The sequence below is a fragment of the Equus caballus genome, chromosome 18, assembly GCF_041296265.1.
Source record: "Equus caballus isolate H_3958 breed thoroughbred chromosome 18, TB-T2T, whole genome shotgun sequence".
Taxonomy (NCBI): Eukaryota; Metazoa; Chordata; class Mammalia; order Perissodactyla; family Equidae; genus Equus; species Equus caballus.
This window is the reverse complement of record NC_091701.1, coordinates 268816-295671: the sequence shown is the minus strand read 5'-3', so window position 1 is coordinate 295671 and position 26856 is coordinate 268816. Positions and strand designations below refer to the sequence as shown.

Here is a 26856-nt window from a genome sequence, read left to right as displayed (position 1 = left end):
TTTAAAGTATACACTTGGATTCATTTATTTAAAATTTTGATATAATAGACATATAACATTGAAGGCGATCCGGCCTAAGAACATGAATGTGCTTGCATACAGGACATTTCATGGAGCTGACTTGCGGCTGAGCTTGCTTGCAAACAGGATGTTCTGCCCAGTCCTCTTATGGCCCTTCCGGGGAGAACATTGCCTGCAAACAGGAGTGTTCTCAGATCCTGGAATTCAGCCTAGGGATGGGAAACAAACACAGCATTGTAAGCACGTGAGCGCGCTTGCGTAGAAGCATGTATGATGAGTCTCCGCCTTTGGCTAGTTGCCGGCTTTGTCTAGGGGGATATAAAAATAAACAGCCCGTGCCAGACAGGGCTTTTTTTCTTCCACTGTCGACACCGGTGTCCGTCTCCTTTTTGGGGCCCCAACTTTCTTCATTTCGTCAGCAACATCACATTATATTAGTTTCAGGTGTACAACATAATGATTCAATATTTGTATATATTGAGAACTGATCACACTAAGTCTAATAAATATCCATCGCCACATATGTTACAAATGGATTCATTTTGAAATGTGTATACATCCATGAAACCATGACTACAGTCAAGATAATGAACAAATCCATCACTCCCAAAGCCTTTCTAATCCCTCCCACCTCCCAGCTTCCTCGCCCTCTGCCTCCAGACAACCACTGATCTGCTATCTGTGACCATAAATTAGTTTGCAATTTCTATAAATGTATATAAATGTAATCAAACAGTATGTTTTCTTTTTTGTCTTGTTTCTTCCACTCAGCATAATTACTTTGAGATTCATCCATGTTGTTTCATGTATCAGTTCAATCCAATAGATAGCTGAGTAGTATTCCATTATATGGATATATAATTTATTTGTCCTTTCTCCTGCCAGCAGACATTTGAGTTGTTCCAGTTTGGGGCTATTATGAATAAAGCTGCTATAAACATTTCTGTGAGAGTATCTGAATGGGTCTAAGTTTTTATTTCTCTTAGGTAAATACCTAGGTGTAAAATTGTTAGGAAGTAAGGTAGTTGTATGTTTGACTTTAGGATGAATTGACAAGCTGTTTTCCAGTTTTTAAAACTGTTTTATATTCCCACTATTAATTTATGACTGCTCCATTGACTCCACATCTTTATCATCCTTCTTATTATCAGACTTTTGAATTTTAGCCATTCCCTCTAAACCCATTTTTAACCTGAATGTCACAAATTTTGACATGTTCTATCTTCATTATTATTCAGGTCAACATATTTTAAGTTCCATTTGAAATTTCTTCTTTGACTCATGGGTTATATAAATATGTATTGCCTAATTTCCAAACATTTCCAAGATATTTGTTACTGATTTTAATAATTCCATTTTGGTCTAAGAATACACTCTGTGTGATTGGATATTTCTAATTTATGAGACTAGAGTTTTGTTGCCCAACATATGGTCTGACCTGGTGACTATTCCTCATGCACTTAAGAGAACAGGTGTTCTGTTGTTGTTGGGTGGAGTTTTCTATAATTGATAATTAAGTCTATTTGTTTGGTAGTGTTTTCTTCTTTGCTATTACTGATTTGCTATCTATTTACTGAGAGAAGTGTGTTGAAGCATCTTTACCATTTTATTTTTTTCCTATTACTTTTCACTTCTGTTTGTTTCCTATGTTTTGAAGCTATTATTATGTACATTCACACTTGTGAATGTGGGCTTGAGGAATTGGATACTTTTTCATTATGAAATGGCTTTCTGACTCTGGTAATATTCCTTGTTCTGTAGTCTCCTTTGTCTGGTATTATCACAGCCACTACAGCTTTCTTTGGATTAGTGTTTCCATGATATTCTCTGTCTATCCTTTTACTTTTGACCTATTTTTCTTTAAAATGTATATATTGTGTAAATGTGTATATATATTAAAATGTGTAGTATTGTCCTTTCTTTCTTAAACCCAGCCTGACAATCTCTAAATGTAATCATTAGACAATTTAAAATTGATGTAATTATCTATATCAGCAGTTCTAAAACTTTAACATGTATAAGAGTCACCTGGAGAGCTTGTTAAGCCATACTTTTCTGGACCCATCACCAGTATGTTCGGTGGAGCCCATGAATCTGCAATGCTATCAAGTTCATCGCTCGTTCTAATGCTGGTCCAATAACCACATATCTATGTATTTCTGTCTCTATGTACCACTGGTGCCTTTTTTCCTTTCTGCCTATCTGCTGCTTGTTTCCTTTTCCCACTTTCTTGCCTTGTCTTAAATTGAATTTTTTCTTTTGTATTTCCACTTTGACTTATCAGATATACCCCTTTGTTTTATTTTTTGAGATTATTCTATGGTTTCCAGTATTTACCCCAGTCCATCCTCAAATAGTCATACTGCCTAGCATATAATGTAAGAATGTTCAACAGTATATTTACCTTTCGCCTGCCTATCCTTTGGATTATTTTCATCATAAGCTCACTTCTGCCTATAATATACATCATACAATGCATCATTATTATTTTTGCTTTATGCATTTAGTCCTTTTTTAAAGAAATTTTAAAAATTCATTCTTCCACCACTTCCCCTCCAAAATTCTTACACCTGGCAGACACAAACTAAGGAGATCTCTCAGAGCTTCTTTTTATCTATTAATTTAAACCAAGGGGTAAGAGAATTTGATTGGAATACAGCCACACCCATTCGTTTATATATTGTCAATGGCTGCTTTCCAGCTACAACAGCAGAGCTGAGTACCTACAAAAATATTTATTCTCTGGCCCTTTAGGAAAAAAACTGCTGATCCTCAGTTAATGGCTCTAGAGGAATTCCTGAATGAATGTCACTCAGGGGGATGCACTGCGGTGGTGCTCGAGGCTCTCTGCCCTGGGCTTCTTCCCTCCCCCTTGGCTTTCACTCACCAAGTGGACACAAAGTAGAGAGCAGCTTTGGTCTTCCTAAATATACGTTAGTGACAAGGTAGCTGGCATATTTAGGGGATTGAGAATTCCTTAATAACCAGACACTGAATAGCCAGACAGCTGAGGAGGACAGTGCAATAAAACCACATATAACAATGAATAAAACCGCATATAACACTTGAGGCAGAATATAACATGCTTGGCCATGGCATATTAGTCTCTTGAAAAACTGCTCAGTTTTTCTTGTGAATATTTTACTAAGTTTTGTACAAATATTCAAAATTGGTATTAATATTGATTTCATACATTAATAGTCAAAATTAAGAATTTAATAGTCTTAAATTTTTGTTATCGCCATTACATGTTCATTAAAAGTTAGAGGTGCAGGCCTGGTGGTTAAGCTCGCATGCTCCACTTTTGTGGCCCAGAATTCACAGGTTCAGACCCTGGGTATGGACGTATACACTGCTCATCACAACATGCTGTGGTGAGAATCCCACATACAAAATAGAGGAAGATTGGCACAGGTATTCGCTCAGCGACAAACTTCCTCAAGCAGAAAGAGGAAGATTGGCAACAGATGATAGCTCAGGGCCAATCTTCCTCACCAAAAAATAAAAAAAAATCTACGTTCAACTTGACTGCAAACCCATATGGCTCTGTTTTTTCATTTCATTTCCTTTCTTGCGATTTTAATATTAGTGTTAACTACTTTCCCAAATTCATCTGACAGACTAGTGTTTCCATTTCTACTTTGTTTGAAGCCAACAGATTACCTGGGTACCTGCCCCGGCCCAATTCCTTTGAGCACTTCTCATCCTGGTAGTACCGCTGGGTCCCACATAAAAGGATCATCTCTAAATGAGCCCCTCAGTGAAAATCAGGTATCATGTGTTCTTGGCCAATAGTATGCTGGAGCTCAGGGCCATTCTACAAGAGTATAAAATGCCGTGTGGCTGCTTAGCCGTGTTTCGATACTTACCAGCAAACTTAACAATAGTGCAGATTCTTTAATGTGTGAAGGTTTTAAAGCAGGGTGAGAAATATCCACTAATGGTTTTATTTGTTTAATGTACCATGCCTAAAGTTATAATTTATCAAATAATTGTGATTTCATTAAACTATCAACATCCCTCTAGATTTGCACTGTCAGATACAATATCCACTAGCTACTTGTGGCTATTTAAATTTAATTGATTAAAATTAAATAAAAGTAAAAATTGAATCCTTCACGGGTACTAGCCATAACCAAGTGTTCACTAGCCATGTGTATCGGACTTTACAGATAAAGAAGTTTTCTATCATCATAAAACTTTCTATCAGATAGGAATATTCTGAATACCTACATTTTACCTAAATAAAGAGAATTTTATGGATTTAACTAATTAAATACTGCCACACATTTAATCATTTGTAAAATTAATTGAGTACTGTAAAGCATATGGTTAAAATCATAAATCTTTGTCAGATATTTGAAAGCATCTTAATTCTTGTCTAGTAGAAACAATATGCAAAAATATTGTTTAAAAATAGTAAATTGGAAAAAAGTTGACTTATATTTTGTTATTACCATTTTTATGTTTATACATACTCATATTCTCATTTCTTACCATATTTCCCCTATGATTATGATAACTGGACGATTTTAGATAATTCCTGCAGTTTCCATGTTTTTGCCTCACACACACACACAAAGTGTAATCACAAAAAGTGAATGTTTTGGATCTAGCTTATCAACCAAATATTTCTCAGTCAGGGCCTAGGTCTTGGTGACCTTGCGATGGAGGCCCCTAAATATCTTTCCTTTATTTCCTTCTTACAAACACGTGATTGAGATGGGTTAAGTTATAGTTTCAGACCCTTCCTCCCCTATGATGGAGTAACAAGGATAGCAGGCACTCTTTCACCTCAGACAACTTAAAAATATAAAAATATGTGTGAAATGACAGTGTTCAGACATTAGTCAACTGCTCAAGACTAAGATCCCTGACTGCATAAACAGTCAAGGTGAACCCTATTATTTCTCCAAACGTAATGAACCAATAGCCACAGTGGAAAAACTCCATAATATATGGAATATTAGGTAAAGTACGCAAAAGGAGACTGGCTTAATAGAGAGGAAAAATTAGACCTATGACATAAAAAAGCCCTTAACTTTTTAAAAGCTATTTTGGTCTTGCCTAACAAAGCTTAAAAATGCACCTTGAAAGGATCAAACACTTTCCAAGTTATACCACCTGCAAAGAAGCAGGAAAATGTGATACACAATCAGGAGAAAAATCAATATTCAAAACTGACTCAGCTATAGAATTAGTAGACAGGTTATTAAAATAGTTATACCTATGTTTCATATGGTGACAAAGGTAGAGCAAAATATGAGCATGTTAAGAGAGTCATGGGAGATTTTTAAAAACCCAGATTAAACATATGGAAATGAAAACTACAATGCCTGAAATGTAAACTACATTGGGGAAATTAACAACTGATTAGGTACTGCAGAGGAAAGATTGAGGTTGAAGGTATACTAAGCAAAAAGAAACAGAATGAAAAGACTGTAAACTTATCAGTGAGCTGTGAGACAACTTTAAGTGAACTAATATTGTCATTAAAGCTCCCAAAGAATGAAGAAAGAGGAGGGGACTGGAAAATTATTTGAATAATATGGTAAACAATTTTCCAAAATTGATGAAAATTATAGACCTAAAATTAAAACTCAGTGAACTGTAATCATAGGAATGTAGAAATATAAACCAAGGCTGATCATAACGCATGATTTTGAAACAGTGATGAAGTAAAGAGGAAGTCAGCAGAGAAAGGAGACTCATTATATAAAGAACAAAAACAAGAATAAAATCAGGTTTCTATTTGGAAACAAGAAGGTAGAAGGCAATTGAGCAAACTCCTTCTGCAGTGCTGAAAAGAAAAATATTTCCTTGAATTCTATGCAAAGTAAAATATTTTCATAAAAAAGTAAAAATTAGTGTATGTCCAATTTTCTGACATAAATGAAAGAATTGATTTAACAGCATACCTGCACTATAAAAATATTAAAGTCCCCCAGACAGATAGAAAATAAAATCAGATGAAAACTTAGATCTACACAAGACATGATGAAAATGTGTGTAAGTATATTTCTTTCTTATTTTTTAAATTAGTAAAAAGATAACTGATTGTGACCCTCAGAATGGTGTAATGAGGAGCTTGACAATTTTCCCCACAAAGCAACGATGAAACTGCATAACGTTATTAAAACAATTACTTTCACTCTGTGGAAATTGAGCAAACACATAAATGAATCAAGAAGCATTTATTCAAGCAAAACTACTGAACTCCAGGAAGGGACAATGGGAGTGTCCAGAGTTTTAGTCTAGGGATGCTCCCATCTCCCTCTGGCTTTGTTTTACCAGAGCTGAACAAGCTATGAAAACCAGCAGCTTTGAGCTCTGGGAGACTGACATGAGTTGGAATGGAGTCTGGAAAAACCCCATGCCTGGAGGTGTGCAAAAGGAATGTGAACCTCAGTGCAAACAACTGGGGATGGATAGCCAACACAGACAGTCTGAGGGTGCAATATCATGAGACTAACCAGAGGTTAATCAAGACAATTCTGGAAATGAGAAAGCCAGAGAAGTTCTTAATAAAATTTGACATATTCGTGGTGGTCCGGAAGGTTGGTTTATGCATAAAGTTGTGAGAACCCTAGCCATCTGTTCATCTCTGGCTGAATACGAGGCCTTGAGTATGCAAAAAGGTGACAGGAGAAGGCCCTGCAGAAAGTAAAAAGCCAAGGATTTGTTTGTTTTATTGAGGTCATAATAATTTATATCATTGTGAAATGTCAGTTGTACATTATTGTTTGTCAGTCACTATATAAATGTGCCCCTTCACCCCTTGTCCCTACCCCCCAACACCCTTCGCCTCTGGTAACACTAAACTGTTCTCTTTGTGTGTTAGTTTATCTTCCACTTATGAGTGAAATCATATGGTGTTTGTCTTTTTCTGTCTGGTAAAAGCCAGGGATTTTAATGTGTTTCCCAACCAACACTCAGAGCCATTGCCAAGGGGTAGAAGGCGCACCTAATCAAGGGGCTTATGGACAACATCTGAGCATCATTGGCTGACCACTAAGCTATGCTGACCCAGAAGTGACTCTGTGAAGCCAGGCTTAAAGGAAAAAAAGAATTTAAAAAATAACAATAAACTGGTTGGAGACATCAGCATCTCCACGTTGCAAAGGAGACAGATTACAGAATTAGTCAAGTCAGTACACAAAAGCAACAATATCAGTTCCTGGGGGAGTAGTAGATCTAAATCCAGAGTTGGTGCAATGTATTATCTAACATATCCAGGTGTCAACAATAAAAAATGGGAACTGCAAAGAAATGGGAAAGTGTAAAACGTACATGGGGAAAAGTCAACAGAAACTGTTTCTGGGGGAGGTGAAGATATTGGACTCAGGAAAAAAATACTTAAAAGGAGCTATTACAAATATATTCAAAGATCTAAATGAAACCATATTTGATGAACTAAAATAATGTGTACAATGGCTCATCAAATAGAGAATCAATAAAGAGAGATTACTTTTTAAAAAGAAGATAATAGAAATTCAAGACATAAAGTGTTGAATATCTGAAATGAAAAGTTACACAGACAAGCTCAACAGCAAATTGAGTTGTCAGAAGGAAGATTTTGTGAACCTGCTGATAGGTCAACAGAGATTATCCAGTCTGAAGAAACAAAGATAAAAGGAATAAAAATTAACAGAATGTCACAACCTGCTGGGAAAACAATCAAGCATAGCAAGCATACACATGACAGAAGTTCCAGGAGTATAATAGTTACTTTGAAGGAGAGCAGAGAAAAGGAGAGAAGAGTTCTTTGAAGAAATAATGGCCCCACATTTCCCCAAATGAGGAAAAACCAATCTACAAATCCAAGAAGGTCAACAAACTTCAAGTAGGATAAACAAAAGGAAATTCACATATAAACACATCATAGTCAAGCTACTGAATGCCGAAGACAAGTAGAAAATCTTGCAAGAAGCAAGAGAAAGAGGACTCATTATGTACAAGGGAACCACAAGCAACTGACAGCTGACTTCTCTTCAGAAACAATGCAGGCCAGATGACATTGAAAATGCATTTTTCTCTTTCTTTCAACTGATTGTAAAGATGATTGCACAAAACGATGAAAAAAACTGTAATGTTGGACCTATATAAATATGTAATATATGAAAAGTGCAGAAAGACAGGGAGGAATGGAGCTATATCGAAACAGTTTCTAAACCTTACTGGAAGTAAATATTAATCTGAAGAGTATTATGTTAAGATGTATATTGTCTTCCCTTGAGTAACTACTAAGAAAAGAATTCAGGCTATTAAGAGAACCAGTAAAATGTTTCTCTAGAAAAAAATATATTTGATATGAAAAAACAGTAAAAAAGGCACAAAAACACATAAGACATAGGAAACAGCAAAATGGGAGATAAAAAGTTAACAATATCGATAATTGAATTAAATTTGAAATGTATGAAGTACTCCAATTGAAAGCTGAGATGGTTGGGGCCAGCTCTGTGGCACAGTGGTTAAGTTCATGTGCTCTGCTTCGGTCACCCAAGGTTTGCAGGTTCTGATCTCAGGTGGGACCTATCAGCTCTCATCAGGCCACACTGCAGTGGCATCCCACTAAAGCAGAGCAAGATTGGCACAGATGTTAGCTCAGCAACAATCTTCTTGAAGCAAAAAGAGGAAGATTGGCAACGGATGTTAGCTCAGGGCCAATCGTCCTGGGGGGGGGAAGCAAAGATTGTCAGTCTCAAAACAAAACAATATACAACTGTATGCTGTTTACAAGAGACAAACTTTAAATTCAAATAGACAAATAGGTTCAAAGTAAAATCATAGGAAAGTACACCATGCAAATAGTAACAAAATAGCTGGAGTGGCTATATCAATATCAGGCAAAATACCGTTTGATGCAAAAAATGTCACTAGAGACAAAAAGGAATATTTTATAAGGAGGAAAAGGGAAACTTACATAAATATTTAACAATTATAAACATAAACATATTTGACAGCTGAGCAACAAAATATATGAAGCAAGTCTGGCAGAATTAAAGAAGATATAAACAAATTGTGAACAATAGCTGGGGTCTTTAATATGCCATTCTCAGTCTGGGTCCAATGAAGGAAGAGAAACCTCACAGTAATTTGAACAGGAAACTGTTAATATAAATGACTAACTATTAATACTTACATAAGGGGATTAGAATAATGAGAGATTAGCAAGTAAGTAAACAGTATGCTACAGAGTATAAGACTACAGATATAAGGAACACTAAACAGGGCTGAGATTGAGAGCCCATGGGAGATCCACTTGACAGGACTGAGATCCAGACCTTGTGGGAGAGGGCAAGGCCTTTACTTACTGAAAGGACTCTGCGAGTAAGCCATGGTAATGGATCTTCAAGAAGCCCACCCCCTAGTGTGCTGTGTAAAGCTGTCCGTGGGGAATCTCACCAGAGATACTTAAGTGCAAAACTGTGCAATGGAGGACACACATGGAAACTGCTGATTACTGAGAGCTGCTGGCACCAGGCACTGGAGAAGCTCTGAGTGACACAGGAGCCAAGGGGATACTCTGCCATAAAATAACCCAAGGATGGGGGCTGGCCCCGTGGCTGAGTGGTTAAGTTCGCGCACTCCACTGCAGGCGGCCCAGTGTTTCATTAGTTCGAATCCTGGGCGCGGACATGGCACTGCTCGTCAGACCACGCTGAGGCAGCGTCCCACATGCCACAACTAGAAGAACCCACAACGAAGAATACACAACTATGTACCGGGGGGGCTTTGGGGAGAAAAAGGAAAAAATAAAATCTTTTAAAAAAAAAAAAAGAAAATAACCCAAGGATGGGTGTGTGATTAAAGAGCACAGATGTATTTACAGAGCAGCCAGAATGAATGAAACTATAGCTGAGTCAATAATTTTTTAACTGTCACACAGCATTCCCAATAATGGAGAGAAAAACTAGATTAAAAAATGAATATGAACAATCTTATCTGCCAATTTGAATGACGTCACATGTGTAGAATAGAGGCAGAGACCATATGCTAGGCTATAAAATGACTCAATATATTTAAAAGAACTGAAATAATGTAAAGTTCTCCTATCACAACATAATTGAATTAAAAAGCAACAGAAAGAAATGTGAGAAAATCTCAAAGTTTGGAAATTAAACTACATGCTTCTAAACCGCCCATATGTCAAAGAAGAAATCACAATGGAAACTAAAAATAATTTGAATGAATGAAACAAAAACAATGTCTCACAACTGATAAGAAGTAAACGAGGATGCAGAGGAAAATTTATAGCTTTAACACCTATATTAGAAAAAATTATTTTAAATAAATACCTAATTGTTCACTTTAAGAAGGTAGAAAAGAGGAGCAAACAAAACCAAAAGCAAGCAGAAGGAAGGAAATGATCAAGAATAGAGCAGAGATGGAAGTCTATTAGAAATAATAAAAAATTACAGCAAAGATACAGGGTACAAAACAAACTTACAAAGATCAGTTGCATTTCTATACTCTAATAATGAACTAAGAGAATTCAAGAATACAATCCCATTTACAATTGCAACAAAAAGAATAAAATATCTAGCAGTAAATTTAATCAAGGAGGTAAAAGACCTATACAATGAAAACTATAAGACATTACTGGAAGAAATTGATGATGACATAAAGAAATGGAAAGATATTCCATGAACTTGGATTGGAAGGATAAACATAGTTAAAATGTCCATACTACCTAAAGTCAGCTACAGATTCAATGCAATCACAATCAGAATCCCAATGACATTCTTCACGGAAATAGAACAAAGAATCCTCAAATTCATATGGGGGAACAAAAGAACCCAAATAGCTAAAGCAATTCTGAGAAAAAAAAACAAAGCTGGAGGCATCACAATCCCTGACTTCAAAATATACTACAAAGAAATAGTAATCAAAACAGCATGGTACTGGTAAGAAAACAGGCACACACATCAGTGGAACAGAAGAGAAAGCCCATAAATAAAACCACACATCTACAGACAGCTAATCTTTGACAAGGGGGCTAAGAACATACAATGTAGAAAGGAAAGACTCTTCAATAAATGACATTGGAAAAACTGGACAACCATATGCAAAAGAATGAAAGTAGACCATTATCTTTCACCATAAACAAAAATTAACTCAAAATGGATCAACTACTTGAAGGTAAGACATGAAACTATAAAACTGTTAGAAGAAAATATAGGCAGTAGACTCTTTGACATGGGTCTTACAAAGATCTTTTTGAATACCATGTCTCTTCAGGCAAGGGAAAAAAAAGAAATAACTGGGACTTCATCAGACTAAAGAGCTTCTGCAAGGAAAAGGGAACAAGGATCAAAATGAAAAGACAACCAGGGCTGGCCCGGTGGTGCAGTGGTTAAGTTCGCATGGTCCACTTTGGTGGCCCAGGTTTCGCTGGTTCGGATTCAAGGTGTGGATCTGGCACCACGTGGCAAGCCATGCTGTGGCAGGCATCCCACATATAAAGTAGAGGAAGATGGGCACCGATGTTAGCTCAGGGCAAGTCTTCCTCGGCAAAAAGAGTAGGATTGGCAGTAGTTAGCTCAGGGCTAGTCTTCCTCAAAAAAAAAAAAAAAGAAGAAGAAGAAAAGAAAATATACTAAGGCAGCAAGGCAGAAAAAAATAACTTGCAAAGGAACCCCATCAGGCTTTCAGTGGATTTCTCAGCAGAAACCTGACAGTCTAGGAGAGAGTGAAATGATCTATTCAAAATCCTGAATGACAAAACTTTCAGCGAAGAATACTCTATCCAATGAAAATCTCCTTCAGATATGACAGAGAAATAAAAACTTTCCCAGATAAACAAAAGCTAAGGGAGTTCATTGCCACAAGTGCCCCCCTACAAGAAATCCTCAAGAAGGCCCTCATATCTGAAAAAAGAAATAGGAAAGGTGCTACAAAGCCCTGAGCAAGGAGATGAATAGGCAGGCAATAATCAAGAAGTGGCAGATCTCTATAGATCAGGTTAGTAAACAATTCTAATGTCAAGGATAATATAAACAGAAAATACCAAAACAAAATGACCTCATCTTTTTATCCATAGACGCACAACACAGGTTGGAAAAAGATAGGACAAAATAACTTAGAAGGGAAATAGGAAAGGGATGGAATCAGTATAGTCTAAGGAAGTAGGAGGCTGTCAGAAAATGGACTATCTCAACTATGAGATTGTTTATATGAACATAAGGGTAACCAATAACAAATAATCAGAACAGACATCTTTACAATAAACGAGGAGGAAAAGAAGAAAAACAACAGAGAAAACTACCTAATCAAATTGGTAGTCCAAAATGCACAGGAAGGAAACAAAGGAAATGCAGAAGAACCAGGAAATGTGTGAGAAGATGGGAGTGTTAAGCCCTATATATCAATAATCTCTCTAAATGTAAATGGATTGAATTCTCCAATCAAAAGATATAGAGTGGCAAGACGGATTAAAGAACAAATGCCAACAATATGCTGCCTCCAGGAAACATATCTCAGCTCTAGAGACAAACATAGGCTCAGAGTGAAGAGATAGAAGACAATACTTCAAGTTGATGGCAAACCAAAGAAAGCAGTTGATGCCATACTTACATCAGACAAAGTAGACTTCAAGATAAAACTGATAAAGAGAGACACAAAGGGGAAGTGTATAATAATAAAAGGGACTCACCACCAAGAAGACATAACACTTATAAACATGTCTGCACCCAACAAAGGAGCACCAAAGTACATAAAGCGACTATTAACAAAGCTAAAAGGAGATATTACCAACAACGCAATAATAGTAGGGGACCACAATACTCCACTTACATCAGTGGATGGATCATCCAGACAAAAAGCCAACAAACAGATACTGGACTTAAATGAAAAACTAGATGAGATGAACGTAGTAGACATATATAGAGTCCTCCATCCCAAAACAGCAGAATACACATTCTTCTCAAGAACACATAGAACATTCTCAGGGATAGAGCAAATATTGGGAAACAAGACATACCTTAATAAATTTAGGTAGATTGAAATGATATCTACTATTGTTTCTGACCATAATGCCGTGAAACTAGAAATCAACTACAAGAAAAAAACTGGGAGAGGAACCAAAAACGTGGAGACTAGACAACATGCTACTGAACAACCAAAGGGTCATCAAAAAAATAAAGGAAGAGATCAAACGATATTCGGAGGCAAACAAAAATGGGAACACCATGTTGACTCTCATGAGATGCAGTAAAAGCAGTCCTAAGAGGGAAATTTATAGCAATACAGCACCACATTAACAAACAAGAAAAAGCTCAAATAAACTATCTTAATCTACACCTAACAGAATTAGAAAAAGAAGAAGAAACAAAGCCCAAGCTCAGGAGAAGCAGGGAAATAATAAAAATTAAGTGCAGAAATAAATGAAATAGAAACAAAACAGACTGTGAAAGGATCAATGAAACAAGGAGCTGGTTCTTTGAGAGGATGAACAAAATTGACAAACCCTTAGTGAGACTAAGAAAAAAAGAAAGAAGGCTCAAATAAATAAAATTAGAAGTGAAAGAGCATAAATTTCAATGGATAGCACAGAAATACAAAAGATTATGAGAATACTATGAAAAACTATATGCTAACACACTGGACAATCTAGAAGAAATGGATAAATTCTTAGACTCTTACAACCTCCCAAAACTGAATCAAGAATAACCAGAGGATCTGAAGAGACCAATCACAAGTAAAGAGATTGAAACAGTAATCAAAAACCTTTCCAAAAATAAAAGTCCAGGACCAGATGGCTTCTCAGGAGAATCCTGCCAAACATTCAAAGACAATTTATTACCTATTCTTCTCAAACTATTCCAAAAAGTTGAGAAAGATGGAAATTCCCCTAACACATTCTATGAGGCCAACATCACCCTGATCCCACCACCAGACAAGAACAATACAAAGAAGGAAAATTACAGGTCAATATCACTGATGAACATAGATGCAAAAATCCTCAACAAAATATTGGCAAACTGAATACAGTAATACATTAAAAAGATCATACACCATGATTAAGTAGTATTCATACCAGGGACACAGAGATGTTTCAACATCCACAAATCAGTAAATGTGATATACCATATAAACACAAAAGGAGGAACAAAAACCACATGATCATCTCTATAGAAGCAGAGAAAGCATTTGACAAGATCCAGCATCCATTCATGATAAAAATTCTCAATCAAATGGGTATAGAAGGAAAATATCCCCACACAATAAAGGTCATCTATGACAAACCCACAGCCAACATCATACTCAGTGGGGGAAACTGAAAGCCATCCCACTGATAACAGGAAGAAGACAAGGATGCCCACTCTCTCCACTCTTATTCAACATAGTACCAGAGGTTTTGGCCAGAGCAATTAGGCAGGAAAAAGAAATAAAAAGAATCCAAATAGGCACTGAAGAAGTGAAACTTTCACTCTTTGCAGATGACATGATTTCTATATATAAAATGTATAGAAAACTCTAAAGAATCCATCGGAAAACTCTTAGAAATAATCAACAACTACAGCAAAGTTGTAGCATACAAAGTCAACGTACAAAAATCAGTGGCGTTTCTGTACTCTAATAACGAACTAATAGAGCAAGAACTCAAGAATACAACCCAATTTACAATTTCAACAAAAAGATTAAAATATCTAGGAATAAATTTAACCAAAGATGTGTAAAACCTATACAAGGAAAACTATAGGACATTACTGAAAGAAATCGATAATGACATAAAGAAATGGAAAGATAGTGCATGTACACAGATTGGAAAAATAAACATAGTTAAAATGGCCATACTACCTAAAGCAATCCACAGATTCAATGCAATCACAATCAGAATCCCAATGACAATCTTCACAGAAATAGAACAAAGAATCTTAAAATTCGTATGGGGCAACAAAAAACCCAGAATAGCCAAAGCAGTCCTGAGAAACAAGAAAACTGATGGCATCGAAATCCCTGATTTCAAAACATATTACAAAACTGTAGTAATCAGAACAGCATGGTACCAGTACAAAAACAGGCACACAGGTCAGTGAAACAGAACTGAAAGCCCTGAAATAAAACCACACATACATGGACAACTAATCCTCAATAAAGGAAGCAAGAGGGGCTGGCCTGGTGGTGCTGTGGTAAAGTTTGCACATTCCTCTTTGGTGGCACAGGGTTGGCCACTTTGGATCCTGGGTGTGCACATGGCACCACTTGGCAAGCCATGCTGTGGTAGGCATCCCACATATAAAGTAGAGGAGGATGGGCACAGACGTTGGCTCAGGGCCAGCCTTCCTCAGCAAAAAGAGGAGAATTGGCAGCAGACGTTAGCTCAGGGCTAATTTTCCTCAAAAACAAATAAATAAATAAAAAATAAAGGAACCAAGAACATAGAATGGAGTAAGGAAAGCCTCTTCAATAAGTGGTGCTGAGGAAACTAAAGAGCCACATCTAAAATATGAAAGTAGACCATTATCTTTCTCCATAGACAAAAATAGACCCAAAATGGATCAAAGACTTGAATGTAAGACCAGAAACTATAAAACTTCTGGAAGAAAATATAGGCAGTACACTCTTTGTCATCAGCCTTAAAAGGATCTTTACAAACATAGTGTCCACTCAGTCAAGGGAAGCAAAAGAAACAATAAACAAGCGGGACTTCCTCAGACTAAAGAGCTTCTGGAAGGCAAAAGAAACCAAGATCTAAATGAGAAAACAACTCAGGAACTGAGAGAAAATATTTGCAAATCATATATACGATAAGGGATTAATCTCTGCAATATATAAAGAGCTCACACAGCTGAACTATGAAAGAATAAATGACCCAATCAATAAGTGGGCAGAGGATATGAACAGGCATTTTTCCAAAGAAGATATACAGATGATCAATAGGCAGATGAAAAGGTGCTAAACATCATTAATCATCAGGGAGATACAAATCAATGCTACAGTTGGATATCATCTTATGCCTGTTAGAACAGTTACAATCACCAAGACAAAAAAAATAACAAATGTTGGAAAGGTTGTGGAGAAAAGGGAACCCTCATCTACTGGTGGTGGGAACGCAAACTTGTGCAGCCACTTTGGAAAACAGTATGGAGATTTCTCAAAAAGTTAAAAATAGAATTACCATATGACCAGGCTATCACCAGCTCACTACTGGGTATTTATCCAAAGATCTTGAAATCAACAATAAGAGACGTATGCACCTCTATGTTCATTGCAGCATTATTCACAATAGCCAAGATGTGGAAGCAACCCAAGTGCCCAATGACTGATGATTGGATAAAGATGATGTGGTATATATATACAATGGAATACTACACCAGAAAAAGCACATAATCGTCCCATTCACAACCACATTGGTGGAACTTGAGGGCATCATGTTGAGAGAAATAAGCCACACAGAGAGAGAAAAGAACATATGATTTCACTCATATGTGGAATATAAACAAACTTATGGACAAATAGAACAATTTAGTGGTTACTGTGGCAGCAGGAGAAGTGGGTACAAGGGGTGCAGTGGCACATCGATATGGTGTTTGATAAACACTGATGTACAACTGAAATTTCACAATGTTATAAACTAGTTAGACCACAATAATTTTTTTAAACTGGTTTTTTGGAAAGTTCAAAAAAGTTGAGACAACATGAGTGACATCAGCCTCATGGTGGAATTTTCCCCCTTGTCACACCCCTCTAAGTTACAGCCAAATGGACATGCACTGACCAACATAGGATTTCCTATACAGCAGTAGAGGATGCCTAAGAGATCCATGCATCTATACATCTGAAGGTGGGTGGACTCAACCCCCAGTAAGCAGTGGAACTAGGGGAGAAGCCCCCACCACCCTCCCTGAGTGGCAGCAGTCCAGGTTGTGGATCCTCACACAGTGGCTTGCACAAGTGGTGAGGACAGCCCAGCTCACCTGACTGCCAGTGGAGCAGGGATGGTGGCAGCCTGGCCTGTGTGACTGCTGGCACAGTGGAGGTGGCCTGGTCCACACAAGTGTGAGCAAACTGGGTGGGGGCAGAAGAAATAGCCCTTTGCCCCAGCACTGGCAGGTGGAACCTGTGACCAGAGGCTTCAGGAAACACAGCAGATCTGGTGACCTAGCCCCCACTGGTGGCACCCCCCAACACCAGCTCAGCAGCAGCAGGAGATACATATAGTTCTCCAGGTCCCTGGCAGGGATAGTGACACCTGTGAACCCAGCACCCCTGGCAGCAGTGCAACCAGCACCTTCAGACAACCCAGGACAAGCATCACCGGTCATGATGGGGCAGCAGCACCCACACCTATGGGAGCCAACAGAAAGCCAGTGGGGTCTCAGATAGACCAGCCTCACTATACCTGGAAGACCTAGAAAAGGAACAAACAAAGCCCAACGTCAGGAGAAGGAAGGAAATAATGAAATCAGAGCAGAAATAAATGAAACAGGAAGTAGAAAAACAACAGAAAGGATCAATGAAACTAAGAAGCGGTTCTCTGAGAAGATAAACAAAACTGACACTATCTCAGCCAGATTCAGAAAAAAAGAGAGAAGACTCGAATAAATACAATCAGAAATTACAGAGCAGTAACTACAATGGACACTGCAGAAACACATTGGATTACAGAAGAATACTATGAAACACTATATGTCAACAGACTGAATAGCCTGGAAGAAATGGATAAATTCTTAGAACCATATGACCTCCGAAAACTGAATCACGAAGAAATAAAGAATATGAATACACCAATCACAAGCAGAGATTGAAACTGTTATCAAAAGCCTCCCAAAGAAAAAGTCCAGGACCATACAGCTTCTCTGGTGAATTCTACCAAACATTCAAAGAAGATTTAATTCCTGTGCTTCTCAAACTATTCTGAAAAATTGGGAGGATGGGACACTTCTGAATTCATTTTCTGAGGCAAACATTATCCTGATATGAAAACTAGACAAGGATGACACAAAAAAGGAAAATTACAGGCCAATATCAGTGATGAACATAGACGCAAAAGTACTCAACAAAATATTAGGAAATTGAATACAACAATACATTAATTGGATCATAGACCACGATCAGGTGGGATTTACTGTAGGGGTGCTGAAATGGCTCAACATTAGCATATCCATCAATGTGATGTACCACATTAACAAAATGAAGAATGAAAATCACATGATCATCTCAATAGATGGAGAGAAAACATCTGAGAATTTCCAACATCCATTTATGATAAAAACTCTCAATAAAATGGGTATAGAGGGAAAGTACCTCTACATTACAAAGGCCATATATGACCAACCCACCGCCAACATCACACACAATGGTCAAAAAGTGAAAGCCATTCCTCTGAGAACAGGAACAAGACAAGGGTGCCCACTCTTGCCACTCTTCTTCAACATAGTACTGGGAATTTTAGCCAAACAAGTAAGGCAAGAAAAAGAAATAATAGGTATCCAAAAAGGAAAGGAAGAATTTAAACTGTCACTATTTGTGGTTGACATGATTCTATATAGAGAAAACTGTAAAGAATCCAACAAAAAACTATTAGAAATAATCAACGAATACAGTAAAGCTGCAGAGTACAAAATCAACCTTCAAAAATCATTTGCATTTCACTCCATAACGGGGGCCTGCAGTTTGCCAGTTGGGATCCTGGGCATGGACCTACACACCGCTCATCAGGCCATGCTGTGGTGGCATCCCAAATAGAAGAACTAGAACGATTTACAACTAGGATATACAACTATGTACTGGGGCTTTGGGGAGAAAATAAAAGAGGAAGATTGGCAAAATACGTTATCTCAAGGCCAGTCTTCCTCACACACACAAAATCAGTTGCATTCCTATACACTAGTAATGGACCAGCAGAAAGAGAAGTCAAGACTATAATCCCATTTACAACTGCAACAAAAAAGAATAAAATACTTGGAATAAATTTAACCAAGGAGGTGAATGCCATATACTCCAAAAACTATGACATTAATGAAATAACTCCAAGAAGACAAAGAAATGGAAAGATATTCCATTCCCATGTATTGGAAGAATAAACACAGTTAACATGTCCATATTACCTAAATCAATCTACAGATTGATCTACAGATCAACCTACAGACTTAATGCAAACCCGAATGGAATACCAATGACATTCTTCATGAAAAGAGAAAAAAGAATCTTAAAATTTATATGGAAAAACAAATGACACTGAATAGCCAAAGCAATTCTGAGGGGGAAAAAAAAAACAATACTTGGATGTATCATGCTCCCTGAACTCAAAATATACTACAAAGCTGTAGTAGTCAAAACAGCATGGTACTGGCATAAAAAATCCGGATATACAGATCAATGGAACAGAATTGAAAGCCCAGAAGTAAAACCACACATCAAGGGACAGCTAATCTTCAACAAAGAAGCCAAGAACACACAATGAAGACAGGAAAGTCTCTTCAATTAATAGTGTTGGGAAAATTGGACAGCCACATGCAAAAGAATGAATGTAGACCACTGTCTCACATGATACACAAAAATTAACTCTAAATTGATTAAAGACTTGAATGTAAGACCTGAAACCATAAAACTCTTAGAAGAACATATAGGCAGTACAGATTTGACGTAGGTCTTAGTAGTATCTTTCTGAATACCATGTCTCCACAGGCAAGGGAATCAAAAGACAAAATAAAGAAATGGGACTACATCAGACTAAAGAGCTTCTGCAAGGCAAAGGACACCATCAGCAAAACGAAAAGACAACCTACCAATGGGAAGAAAACATTTGCAAATCATACATCTGACAAGGCGTTACTTTCCAAAATACATAAAGAGCTCATACAACTCATTAACAAGAAAAAAGAATAATCCAATAAAAAAAATGGACAGAGGATACGAACAGACATTTTTCAAAGACGATATCCAGATGGCCAATAGGCACACAAAAAGATGTTCGACATCACTAATCATCAGGGAAATGCAAATCAAAACGACAATGAGATATCACCTCAGACCAGTCAAATGGCTATAATTACCAAGACAAAAAATAACAAATGTTGGAGAGGATGTGGAGTAAAGGGAATGCTCATAAACTGGTGGTGGGAATGCAAACCGGTGCGACCACTATGGAAAACAGTATGCAAATTTCTCAAAAACTTAAAAACGGAAATACTGTATGATCCAGCCATTCTGCTACTGGGTATTTATCAAAAGAACATGAAATCACTAATTCAAAAAGATATATGCACCCGTATGCTCACCACAGCATTATTCACAATAGGCAAGATGTGGAAGCAACCTAGGTGCCCATCAAGAGACAAATGGATAAGAAGGTGTTGTATATGTATACAATGGAATACTACTCACCCGTAAAAACAGACAAACTCATCCCATGTGAGACAACATGGATGGATCTTGAGCAAAACAAGTCAGATGGAGAAAGAAACACTGTATGATTTCACTCCTATGTGGAATATAAGCAAACACATAGATGAGACTAGATTAGTGGTTACCAGAGGAAAAAGGGATGAGGGAGGATGAAATGGTAAAGCCACATATGTATGGTGACAGATAAAAACTGAATTATTGGTGATGAACACAATGCAGTCTAAAGAGAAACTGAAATATAATGATAGACACTTGAAATGCATACAAGGTTGAAAGCCAATATGACCCAATAAAATAATTATATATATATAAAAATACATATATATATACATATATATATTTAAATACAGACAGTAACCACTAAAAATAGGCACATATAGAAAAAGCAAGTTAAAATGGAATTTTAAATAAATATTATTAACCCCAAAGAAGAAAAAAAGAGAAAGGGGAACAAAAGCCAAATGGAAAAAAAGAAAACATGTAGTAAAATGGATGACCTAAATCTAACTGTCAATAATTACATTAAATGTAAAAGGATAAAATTATCCAATTGAAACTTAGAGTTTGTCATAACAGATAGAAAAACAGCATTTAAAAAGAAACAAAAGAATATCTTAAATACTCAAATTCTTTGTTAAATTCTATCATACGTAGTTTCATTATTTTGACAAATATTTTGAATGGCTGCATAGCACTCTAACTTATGGTATAATAGAATTAATCATGTTTAGATGATTATGATTTTATACATTAAGTTGGACAACATATCTAAGGTCTTTTCCGCTCTTGCTCTCTGTTAATTTAAGACATGATTTTACTCTCTCTTATGGCCACTAGCAATCCCTGACTTAGTACTTCTGTGGTTCATGAGTTAGAGGATACTAATGTAGGATGATCCAGAATTGTATCAAAGTCATTAAAATTCATTGCATCCTAGTCAGCAATAAAATAGTCATATTTATCATTCAGGAATCCCTTACCAAGAACCATGATCCATATATTTTCAAGTCTTAAATCATATTGCTATTCAATTCCAAAAACCTCACAGAGCATTGGATCTCAGCCTTCAGAGACCGTTCATTGCTGGGCTTTATCACGTGTATCTAGAGAACTCACATCTGTGAGAATGTCAGAGTCTTTCCCTGCTTGGCCAAATGGGATCTCCATCTCTCATGCAACTACAGTCCTGACACAGGAAGCTCAAATCATTTCTTGACAGGACTTAATTTCTTCATTCCTCCATTATAGCTCTTAATATTACTAAGTTGAACACATAGGAGAGAATAATCTGGTCAGTGAATATATAAACACTGGCTAGAAGAGACTGGGCCACATAAGGAGGATTAGGTTATTTGGAACCATTGTTCAGTTCACTGGAATGGGAGGAACTGGGAAGCACATAATAACATGGGGTTCTTTTGGGTAGGACGCTTCAGAACAATTAATGAAAACATTTACGTCTCACTATTTCAACGAGAAGGAAACACTAACTTACACATACCATGGTTTTGCACCTGCCAAAACAGATCACTCCTCCTTGGGATTCCTCTACTGGGAAAGAACAAAGAGAATCCAGAGCTGGGAAAGGAAAAAGAGACCATGAGAGCAAGCATAATTTAGGGTTACCATGAGAGGAAGTAACATTTGGCTCCTCCATTCCATTTTGCATAACACCTCTAACTGTACAAACATAACATGAAAAAATTAGAAGGACTGTAGACAAACCCAAACTCTTCCCCTAATGCCCAGGAAACCCAAACACTTCAACAGACAGTTTTCTGGCCAGACCTCCACTTTGGGGAAGCTGCTCTGCACCTGAGACTAGGCTGCTCAGCCCAGCCCTGAACAGGTCCTCCTCCCTCCATTCACACCTTCCAGGACTGAAAAGGAGCCACGCCATCCAGCCACACCTTACCTCATGGCCTTGGGGTCAGGTGAGGTTGAAGAGGTTAGAAAAGACATAGAACTGGTCAGGAAATATTCAGTATTCCAATTCCAGAAAAATGAATGGTTAAACACATTACAACATATCCACGTAATAAACGTGAAGTCAGGAAAAATATCGTGAACATGGAAAGCATTCCAGAAACACTGTCAGTAGAAAAATCAGGTTATAAAACTATAGGTACAATATGATACCATTTGAAGAACACATGTGTATCTCAATATCAAATGACTGAAAAATCATCAGACTTCAATAGACAGAAAAAATCTAGAAAGTTTTACATTTACATGTTGACAGTGCTTATCTTTTGCCCCCGATGGGGGATTTTGTTTGTTTAAGTATTTAACTTGCTGATTGTCCATTTCTTAAAATATCTATGCATGTGAAGATTTGTTGTGTGTTAAGTGGAAGCTGTTTTCCAAAATGTGGAAAGTTCATTCTTCTAAACAGAGTTTAGTTGGTCTTGGGGAAATGTACTAAATTTGGGTTGTTTTATTAAATGGTTTTTGATTCCTTCAGTTACCAGTGACACAATCTCCTCTCAGGTTTTTAGGCATGCTCATTGTTGGATGACTGTCTAGACAGATGGCTGAAGTCCCTGAGTATAGCTAATATGTATTGTTGCTGGTCTCGGGGCTACATCCTTTTGCAAGTTCTCTGTATGGAACCCTTTCCCATCCTGTTAGCCACGTCCTCCAGAAAGCTGCTCAATTTTCTTATCCTATCAGTCTCACTCAGCAACCATCATCATCAGAATAAAAAATGTAAAGTAGGAGTTACCGTGTGACCCAGCACTTCTGTCCTCAGCTATATACCGAAGAGAATGGAAATATGCATTCACACAAAAACTAGTACACAAATGTTCACATTTGTCACAGCCAAAAAGTGGAAGCAACCCAAATGTCCATCAACAGATGGATGAAGAAAATGCCATTTATGGATATAAGGGAATATTACGCAGTCAGAAAAATAAGGCTATTTTGATACCTACTCCTCGTGGATGACCTTGAGGACACTGTGCTAAGTAAAATGAGCCTGTCATGAAAGTATAAATTTTGCACGATTGCTCTACTATGAGGGTCCTAGAGAAGTCAAATTCATAGAGACAGAAAGGAGAACGGTGGCTGCCAGGGCTGGGCGGAGAGGGGAATGGGGAGTTAGTGTTTAATGGGACAGAGTTTCAGTCGAAGATGAAAAAGTCCTGAAAGTGGATGGTGCTGATGGTCGCACAACAATGTGAATGCACTTACTGTCACAGAACTGTACACTGAAAAGTGGTTAAAATGGCAAATGTAATGCCATGTATACTTTACAAAATAAAGTAAAAGAATGATGTGCTTATCTACCACATGGACGAACTTTGAAAACCTCATGCTAAGTGAAAGGAGCTAGACATAAAAGGACACATACTGCATGATTCCATGTAGACTGAATTTCAAGAGTCAGCAAATCCATGGAGACAGAAGCTGGGTTAGTGGTCTCCAGAGTATGGGAGGACGATGGAATAGGAAGTGACAGCTAACAAGGCCAGGGTTTCTTACTAAGGTGATCAAATATTTTGGAATTAGATAGTGGTACTGATTTGTACAACCTTGTGAATATAGTAAAAAGTTTTCTTTTGAGTAGATTTTTACAAGGTGAATTTGGGGCTGGCCCAGTGGCGTAGTGGTCAAGTTCAGCACATTTTGCTTTGGTGGCCCGGGTTCACAGGTTTGGGTCCCAGGCATGGACCTACACCACTCATCAAGCCATGCTGTGGTGGCACCCCACATACACAATAGAGGAAGATGGGCACAGATGTTAGCTCGGGGCCACTCTTCCTCAAGCAAAAAGAGGAAGATTGGCCACAGGTGTTAGCACAGGGCCAAACTACCTCACCAAAAAAAAAAAAGGGAGGAATTTTATGATCATGTATATATCTCAACTGAAAAAGTAAGGTAAAAATTTATAACATAAATTCCTTACCATCACGGTGCTCTCATAGGTCATCAGAGTTTGATCACAACCCGACAGTGGTGGCTGCAGTCAGAATGACATCACTGCCTTATCAAACACCAAGTCACATTATCTGAATCTCCCCAGTGGCCTTCGATGCATCTATTCCTATTCAGGGTTTACTTTACCTACCAGAAGGAACATAAGAGTATCAACAGTGTCATTTGAGTCTTTCTATCACCCCAAATACTAAGATGGCATGGTCTGGCATATGATAAGCATTTACTAAAAATCTGATTATTTTACCCCAAATTCTAGTTCTAGACATTTCTTAAGAAAATATTGAGATAAAGAAATGCATGTACGAGTATCTTCAATACAGAGTTTTTGACAGCCAAAAACTAGAAACACAAAAATCTAAGAGGGAACAGGTTAATTAATTTGGTTCTGCTATGTGATGGCATGTACAGGATTATTAATCAGGATGATACTGGTCCAAGTGTAAAATACGCACTCATAACTGGGGAACGGTATCCAGCTGAAACTTAAGACATAGATTCTGTTCTCAGATTTTCTAAACGTAACTGCTCTTAGAGTTCATGACATTTTAGTGTCTTGGGTTTTTCATCAGTAAAGGCAAGAGTACGAAGATCACTTACTAAGCATGAATATGTTGGAGAAATATAATCTACATTGAAACTTAGTAATATGTTGTAATCCCATATAAATATGTTAGCTATTTTTATTGAAGAACATTGCATGTCCCCTAATTGGGTATTATAAAAGAAACGATTCTCCTTCCTAGAGTAAAATTGTGCTTATCAGCCCTGCTCTGATAATGCTCACAAAAATAATGGGCAAAATTAGATCTTTTGCTTGAGAATGCATTTTTAATTCATACATCAAGAGTTTCTAGAAAAGAGGAGGAAATTTCCCTCCTGCCGAAATGCAGCAGAAACAAAGAGACATTTGTGAATCACAACCTGCGCAAAGAAGCTGATGTGATCAAGGGTCTCAAAGTGAGAACATCAGTAAGACTCTCAGTGCCCTGAAGCAGCAACAAAAGGCATGTTGGTAAATAAAACGATTCCTTATTTTCTTGTATTTCAATCAGTATTTGGAAATCTTTTTGGGAAGACAACTAAAAATCAGATATCATTGCAAAGTTTTGTTAAATTTTTCTTATATCAATAATTTAAAATCAGTGAATTTATGAAAGAAAGAAACAACTATCCTCAATGTTGATTTTTGCATGAAAACAATTCTTTCCCCTCCCCAAGATTCTTCTTTGGGGGATGGCAGGACTGAGGAGGAAGTCAGGAGGCACCTGGCTGTTCTTGGGGCACAGAATGACTTCCTTACATGTAGGACACTCTCCAGGTCCACACCCACCCTGCTCATACACATAAACAGATGGAAAGGAGGACAGAGCCTGGACTACGGGTATAGGTTTACAGCACGTTCCTGGGGTCCGAGCTCTGGGAACCCCGAGGCTCTGAGACAGTAGCTGCCCCTCAGAGCTCCCAAGTAGAGAACTCCCCAGGCTTTCCGAAACTAACCTCAGTGCCCCCTTGCTGGAAATCTTCCTTTAGGGCTCAATGTCCTACTTCCCTCTTGCAGCCAAGCAGCTGTGAGGAGAGAAGAGGAGGAACACCAGGGAGCCCAGAGCCACCAGACAGTGACGCCACAGAGCCACAGCCATCACACCCGCACAGGTGAAGGACATGCAACCAAATCCCCGTCACCCCAGCACAGCCACGCACCTGTCACAGCCTCGCAGCCACACCCACGGCACGGAGGCGCATCCCACCGCTCACTCGCGTCTCTCACACACACACCCCGCCACACGCTGCCCGTCTGTCCCCACACACACCGTCCTCTGCCGTTCAGGCCCGAGAGTCCCGTGAGGACTGGCGTCCCTACTACGGGCCTCCACGCTGTGAGCGCTTCCGCCGCCACCCCTCCTGGTTCACGTCGGGCTCCGAATTGACTCGCTTCACAGGATTCCCGCATCCTGTGCTAACACATCCACAAATGAGCTCAATTCACCCTGCAAAGAGGGAGAACCGCGCGAAAACGGAATGGAAGCCGAAGATCTGGAGTGACCGCTGCCCTCTGGGAAGTGTCGCTCCAACCTGAACATCTCTGGGCGCCGCGGCTCGTCCGAAAGGCCGCCGAAGCGCGGAAGTCCCGGTGGAACGGCACCGCGAGAACCGCCCGGAGCCCGGCCCGAGCGCAGGTCTCTCAGCCAGGAGCGCGACGCGAGGGCGCGTGCGCGGGCACGGAGCCTGCGCGGAGGCCGCTGGTGCGCGTGCTCGGTCCAGAGGCGCCGCTGCGCCCAGGAGGCCGAGCAGGGCGGCCCGGCGCCGGCTCCGAGCGTCCGGCCTGTGCGCGCAGAGCCGCGCGGGAGGTCGGCGGGGCGGCCCCGGGGCGAGAGCGCACGGCGGGTGTGAGCTCTGAGGGCGGGGCCCCGGGCGAGTCCCCTCAGGCGGCTGCAGCCTGGGGACAGCACGTGGGGCAAGTAACTCCTGATACCGCCTGGGATGAGCTGGTTTATTCAGTGTCTGTTAGCTGCGTTTAAACGGTGTGTAGGAGTGAAG

General features: G+C 38.6%; 1 long non-coding RNA gene across 2 annotated transcripts; it reads right to left on the bottom strand.

Moving 5' to 3' along the window:
- LOC138918731 (uncharacterized) lies at positions 1–26531 on the bottom strand. 2 transcript variants are annotated; one of them, XR_011428438.1, is made up of 6 exons: positions 26392–26531; positions 26130–26270; positions 24287–24444; positions 21878–21954; positions 20356–20452; positions 1–230 (listed from the first exon to the last, which is right to left on the bottom strand). It is a non-coding gene; the product is annotated as an uncharacterized lncRNA (long non-coding RNA). The 2 variants fall into 2 exon arrangements; XR_011428437.1 differs by lacking the exon at positions 26130–26270 and having other exon boundaries at positions 26306–26525.
- Positions 26532–26856: the final 325 nt, after the last annotated feature.